The sequence below is a fragment of the Gymnoscopelus braueri genome (genome assembly GCF_963280865.1).
Source record: "Gymnoscopelus braueri genome assembly, chromosome: 15".
Lineage (NCBI taxonomy): Eukaryota > Metazoa > Chordata > Actinopteri > Myctophiformes > Myctophidae > Gymnoscopelus > Gymnoscopelus braueri.
Genome location: NC_137620.1, coordinates 29,458,082 through 29,465,494, shown reverse-complemented (window position 1 = coordinate 29,465,494; position 7,413 = coordinate 29,458,082).

The window sequence follows — 7,413 nt, the reverse complement described above, 5'->3', positions numbered from 1 at the left end:
GCAACATCTCACCTAACCTGGCCTGGCATTGGTTGGACTGATAGCGCGGATTCACTCGCATACGTTCCGAGTGTGAGTGGATCCGCGTTGTCGGTCTGGCTAGTGCCAGGCTAACCCTAACCCCTAATTAGCACTGTCTCTAACCCCCAAGAGACAGTGGGGGCAGTAGCATGCCACTTGGACACAGGCCGGGGTCTGATCAGCCTCGGTCGGGTCGCCTGGAGGAGGGTGTCTGTTGCAAGACCCGAAACACCCAGTGACTCCAGGAAACAACACGGATGATGTGTCCAAGTTTGTGCATCAGCTGATGTTTTATTAACCAACATACAATTGCAAACACAAAATGATCAAATGTCATTACTCAACACACAATACATATTGAAACTAACAAATAAGATGGCTGAAATGACATGAAAACAGAAAACAAAACAAAAGTACTTTTCAGTGTTACATTTTGGTGGAAATAAGGAATCATCGTAGCCTTCGTAGATCGTATACCTGGGCTTGTCGGGACCAACTCACCTTGGGGAGTGATGTGCCGAGTTGCTTTTACCCCCTTCTCCTCCCCAATTTAGTCCTTATGCCAATTGATTCCTCCCCACCCACACTTCTTTTTGTATCCTACTGACTCACCTGCCAGTGAGGAGCCCCCACCAAGAGGATGTAGAGCCTAGAACCACTGCGCCACCCGAGCTGCCGAGTGGGAAGTTGATCGGGTGGGAGGTTGTCCCAAAAAAACACATTGATAAATCTGCAAATTCCCATATATGGAGTATCCCGTTGTGAGGAGCATGTGTTCCCAATGGGCATCGTCCCCAGCGGGCATTGGCCTGGTCAATGCAGATTATATGTACCTGTCCTGTACACATAGCCTACGTGGGTGTAGAATCTAGATCCGCTCTTCCTGCACGTAGCCATGTAGTGCCAACATGGCAAATGTGACAAAACACAGTTCCAATATGTTACCTATTTGTTGTCTTTCAGAAATGTTTCCACGATTGTTTGTTCTGGCACGAATACACAAACCTGTGTATTCACAAACCTGTGTGAAGTGCCACTCACACTGAGCACTATAACTATAAAAGTATGGTTTTAAAAATTGTTCTAAGTCAAGTGGATGGCAGTGTTCACACCGACTATAAAGAAAATACAATGGTGAACGATTATAGTTATCTTTATTTATCATGCCCGGTGGGAATGGCGCTTCACCTGTGTAAACCGGCGGTGGCATTCATGACACTGCACTGACACTCCAATGATGTCATACGTCACAGTGTAGGCCTATATATATTTCAACCGATTGCTCACTTGGCTGAGTTTGTGCAAGCTAACATTCATTGAAGTCCCGTAACTACCGACTGTGTTTGATAGTGGAGAAACCTGACTTGATTTTTTAAACAAGTGAATTATCTCCCAGATTCCAATACAAGATGTCATTGAAGCCCCGCACAGTGGATTTTGCAGAGACATGGAACGAGATCCTGCCAACATTAAAGGCAGTTTTGAACCATGACCGTGTGGACAAAGGTGCATGGAATGACTGCCTTTCTTCCATTTACATGTTGTGTTCTGCACAACCGCCCCACGGTTCCAGATTATACACGCAGACCAAGGAATTTCTGGAAACTCATGTCAAACATTTGTACCAGGAGATAACGGAGTCAGGCGATATTCAACTGATGTACCACAAATCCTGGGAAGAATACACCAAGGCCGTTAAATACATTAACACCTTGTACAGCTTTCTCAACACTGTGAAAGGAACAGATGAGGCGGAGGACAGCAAGGACAGGGCGGAAACCAAGAAGGATATCGGAGAGCTCGCATTAGAAATATGGAAAGGTCTGATGTACGAGCCCTTGGTCAAAGGCGGGCTGATAAAAGATGCTGCTTAACAAATAAAATGATCAGATCGACATAGAATGACCAGGTCTCTGCCATTTATGCCTTGTGTGATGCAAACCCATACAGCCTTGGGTGAAGATTACACAATATAGAGGCCAAAGATTCTATGTAAAAAATAGAAAATAGAAAGTTATAAAGTTAAGAATTCAAATGAGAAGGTTTCACTGATGTAGGCTACCACAGATACGGGTGGGAGGAGTACAGCAAGGGCACTGGCAATATGAACTGCCTATATACGCTATTTCAACAACCTTCTTCGCAGCTCTCTTCATTCCTTTAGAAAACATGGAAAAGGAACAGAGGGAGTATGCAGAATGAACAATAGCGAACCACTCACGGACATATTTGGATGGAGGTGTGATGATCTTGACACTGTCCTGGACAAGCTGATCGTGATTGATGCTGTTCAACAAAATCGTCATCTTCGAGGTGTCATTTCGAGTGTTACAAACAAGAAGCCTCCAATCTATCAAAGAAGACTCCAACTGTTCACGGTATATAGCGTGGTTGAAAGATGGGGAGGTGCGATTTCAGAATGAACTTCCCTTCAGGGTTTCACATGTGCAGGGACTGCAAGGCGGGCCAGTTGTAAAGAAGAGGGAAATTACAATAAAAAATATATAAATAAAATAAATATATTTAAAAAATCTTTCAATTCAAATACAATTCATAAGAACATTGTGCCAGTTTAACCACTTTGAACATGGCATCCGTATATATTAAACGTAAAAATGAAAAAAACGTACAAAAACATTTATTTTGTCCATCTTGCAAAAAAGGATGGACCGCAGCCAGAGGCTATGGTTATTTGCGGTCCTTGGCAATGGAAAGGTTTGGGAACCCCTGCCCAGAGCACCCACTCTCACGTGTCATGTGAGGTCAGTGTGAACACTGACCTCACATGACCCAGACGCTGCAGGACCATATCTACGAGGAGCTCATTGACACGGTTCTGAAAGGAAGTGTGCATTTCTTGAGTGCACTTGATGAAGCATTGATGTCTGTGGTGAACTACAGGGAACCTAGTCCATCTGCCAAGCCACTTTACAGAGACACTTTACTGTCACCCCCTCTCTCCCGCCTTTCCTGTCTCCATTTTTTTTTAACCTTTTTTTTCCCTTATAGTCCCGCCGGGAAATTCTGTTTCAGGTTCACCCTGATGATGGCTTCTCAGATGGTTATGATGAGCGCTCGGAGGGCAGCATAAGCTGTTACGGGTTAAGTGTCTTGCTCAGGGAGGGACACATAGAACAGACCGAGCCCAGAGGCAAACCGCTGATCCAGAAGGTGGCTGTAGCCTTAAAAACAAAAACAAAAACAAGGCCTTCTAAGCATGGCTGCCTCAGCTGCCACAAGCAATCACAGAATTCATGTCACCAGTCTATGACGTCAGTCATCTATGACTTATATATGACATGACTCCAAATTTGGGCACGGTTTCAGCCTTATTTGACCCCCATCAACTTCCATCCATTATTATACTAGAAAAAGTGCTCCTCGGAGCACTGCCAGACCCCTAGTGGTTGAAATCTGAAGATCAGAGCACTACATCACGCGAAGCGTGGCCAATCAAGGGGACAGGTAGGAAAAGAGGGACAGACCGACCGACCGACAAAGCCTTGTGTAGGCCGACCCCCTGGGTCTGGCAACAATAATACAATAATAAATAAAAACATTAATAATTATATTAATTTATACATTAAAGCAGCACTATGTCGTTTGGGGTATCAGTGGCCACTTTGGACACAAATAAAATGGCAGGCAACGTCTTTGACTTAATTACCCAAGAGTCTCTGCAAGCATGTCCGGCAAGGACGCGTTGTGATTGGCCAGTCTTCGCTTTGACTGGCAGTTCTGCCTTGGTGCCTTGGCAAATGGCAGGATGAAACTCATTCAATTCAATTCTACATAGTTGTTAAAAAGTTACATAGTGCTGCTTTAATTAATTTTAAAAAGTAAATAAAAGTAAGTAATAAATAAATAAATACATAAAAGAAATTAATAATAATTAAATAATTGTTAAAAAAGAGAACAGTGCCCACTGCCTGACTTGTTCTATAATCAGCACTTCAGCTGACAGTTGACCTGGCTCAGCCAGGCTTGCTGTATCTCTGCACAGGTGAGGTCAAGATGAATGTAGTCCAAGCCCTACGGTCACCACCAGATTTTCTTCCATTAAATTTAGAGTAGCCTATTCATTTTCTCCCAAAGTTGTTAGGCCAATTGTCCCTCCCCACACTTTGTACTCAACTTGCTCACCTTGCCAGTGAAAAGCCCTCACCGGGAGGATGTAGTGCCAACGCTATACTCCCGTTCAACACTGCTGACAGCCAGGCGCCGACCCAGTCTGTGAGTTGCGAGCCCAGCAGCAAAGATCGTCCGACCTGCCCGGCCAAGCCGGATGCGCTGCGATGGATTCAAAACCCAAGGTGGTGGACAGGTACTGGACTTTAACCCTGCACCACCCAAGCATTCAAAGAAGGACAGATTCAACCTCAGCATCAGTGTGATGATCATGTATTGAGGTGCTCATTCACAAGAGAATTGAGCGCAGCCAGAGCTTGGCAGACGAGTAGGCCTATAGAGCTTTGGTGTGAAAACAAGAAGGGCGGCACAGCCGTACAGTTCCTCCCCACCACCACTGACCCTCTATCATACATCCAACTTGGTCGGATGCACCACCGGCCAATTGTGTTCCAACAAACATCAGACAACATTTGCAATGATAAGAATATAGAGCTTAACCAGTTTAACCAAAATAATGATAATATGGTACAATTTTTGTCTACTTCGTCTGTGTCTTCACAGCAGTGGTTCTCAACCTGTGGGTTGGGATCCCCAGGGGGTCCCCAGGCCCCCCTAACTGCAGCAAGAGTAATCAACAAACTATGCTATAAAAACTGGTCAAACATTGGCCAAATTGTCAAATAATATGAAAAAAAAAGTTAAAATAGCTGATCTACAAGCTCTAGACCCTAGATGTGAGGGCCGCGTGCGGGTAACTAAAAACAAAACTAGAGGTATGTCAGCACCGCCGATCTGACTGATATGCCCATATATGGATGGAGATCTCTGTATCTATCAGTCCATGTCCCTTTTGTGCCCATATATGAAGAGTCCAGTTTATGCCCATACATGGAGATCTCTGTATTTGTCAGTCCATGTCCCTTTTATGCCCATATATGGAGATCCCTGATGTCATCAGCATATGCTGATATGCCCATATATCGAGATATCTGTATCTGTCTGTCCTTGTCCCTTCTATGCCCATATATGGAGATCTCTATCTGTCAGTCCTTTCCCTTTATGCCCATATATGGAGATCCCTGATGTCATCAGTATATGCCCATATATGGCATGCCCCCTTTTGTGGCCATATATGGAGCTGACTGATTTGTTATATATTCTATATACATTGAGGTTAGACAACGCACTCCATATTTGGGCGGGGGTGCATAGGGAACTCCTTATATGGTTATGGCTGAGTATGGTGACATGAGTGTGACTCACATTTTCGCCTGTTATGAGCGTGATGTCAGAGTCCGTCCACTGCCTCCCTTAAGCCAATTTTAATATACGATGGGTTAAAAACAATGACCAGTTTACAGAGCCACTGAGTGGCACAACAATTGATTTACATTAACATTACACATATGAAAATGCGAGTCAAGCATTTCATATGGCACACTAGGCACACACAATCTGGTACGCACAATCAATCAATCAATCAATCAAGCAATCAAGCAATCAAGCAATCAAGCAATCAATCGAGCAATTGAGCTTAGCCTACCAACGACGGAAGGTTGAGATCATGGAGGTAGCTATAATAAATAATGGGTGACTACTAGGTCTACATTCTAATCTGTTCTAATTTAAGTTCTATAGCCTAGAATTCAAATAGAACTGCTGGCTATTATCTGATCATGTCCTAAAACACAATAGTGAAGTGCAACTGAGTTGTGACAAAGCACCACAAGAGGGCAACAATGTGCTATTTGTCATTTCTGGTGATAAGCTTAGACTTTATCAAATGTATGAGACCTAAATTTACCCTTCAACTTATTTGTCCACAAAATGACTGGCTAACACAGGTTTAGTTGTAGCATTTGTAGAAATATTGGGCCTTAAATAAAATAAAATAAATATACATATATATTAATTTATTTGTTTATTATATACTGTATTTGTCCCCTCATTTTTCAAATACATTTAGATATAAAATCAAATATAAAATATAGCTGCAATGCAGCAATACGGTAATATGCAAAACCATAATACACAACAAGCCATAGAAATATAGAAGACTGAACTTGAGAGAAAGAAGACCATGCAATTAACAAATGAGCAATTTAAATAGCTGAGCAGAGTTCTGAGGGATGTTTGTATTAAAAAGGCATGTCTTAATTATGTTGCTTATAATGGCAGACTTCAAACTCTTTTCAAATTCAGTCATCAAGACAAAAGTTTGCCACTTTCTCTGCGTCAGCTACACAACAGAAACAATTATAGTATTCTAAATAGGCTATAGCTTTTCATCACTATTCCTGGCCAGTCTGTTTAGCCAGAGCCTGCATGGAATCAAACCTGTGACCTTCTCTTTAGTCTTTAGTAGGCGTCCACTCTACGCATTCAGCTATAACAGCCTGGTTTAAATTTGCTGCAAAGCATGAAGTTTTGCCCTTTATAATAATTAAGACCATATATAATTCCTACAAGGGAAACTAGGTTTTTTACCCAGCTGAGGTGGTCATATCTAACATGCAGGAGAGCAACTAGGGGATAAGAACGCCATTCATGAACACCTCAACACATTATCGGGGACAGGAATCAAACCATTGACCTTTCGGACTCACAGGCTGCCACAATTCCCATTGAGCTAGACTAGAGGTATAGCCTCCTTATTGGTGTCTGTGTGTTGATGATGATAAAGTCTTTCCTTCCGTTATGAACCAACCACCTGTTTCACTAAAACTACTTTAAATATAAAATAAGCTATGCAGCGCCACTATTTTGTTTTCAAAGGTCAATATTGGAGGTCATGGTGCTGTTTATAATAATAATAATAATAAAGACCGTAAATGATTCCAACAGGGGAAAGTAGTTTTCAGCTTGACCCAGCTGAGGTGGTCATATTTAGCACTCAGGGGAGCAATTACGGTTAAGACCCCAAATCATGGACACCTCAACCCTTGGCCGGGGACAGGAATCGAACCCTTGACCTTCGGATTCACAGACACCATCAGGGTGGCCAAAGCCTACTGTAACTCAGTTGGTAGTGTGGCAACACTACCAATTGAGCTAGAGCATTGGTATAACTGATAGTGTCTGTGAGCCGATCTACAAGCTCACAATGCGTTGCTATCCGAAAAGTTGTGAGCTTGTGTAGATCGGCTATTTTCACAAATAAATATATGTCATACATTGAAAATAAATACCATCAAAGTAGCATTTCATGTTATCTTTCAAAAGCGTGCATGCGAGTTTAGGCAAATGGATTTCTGATGAGTT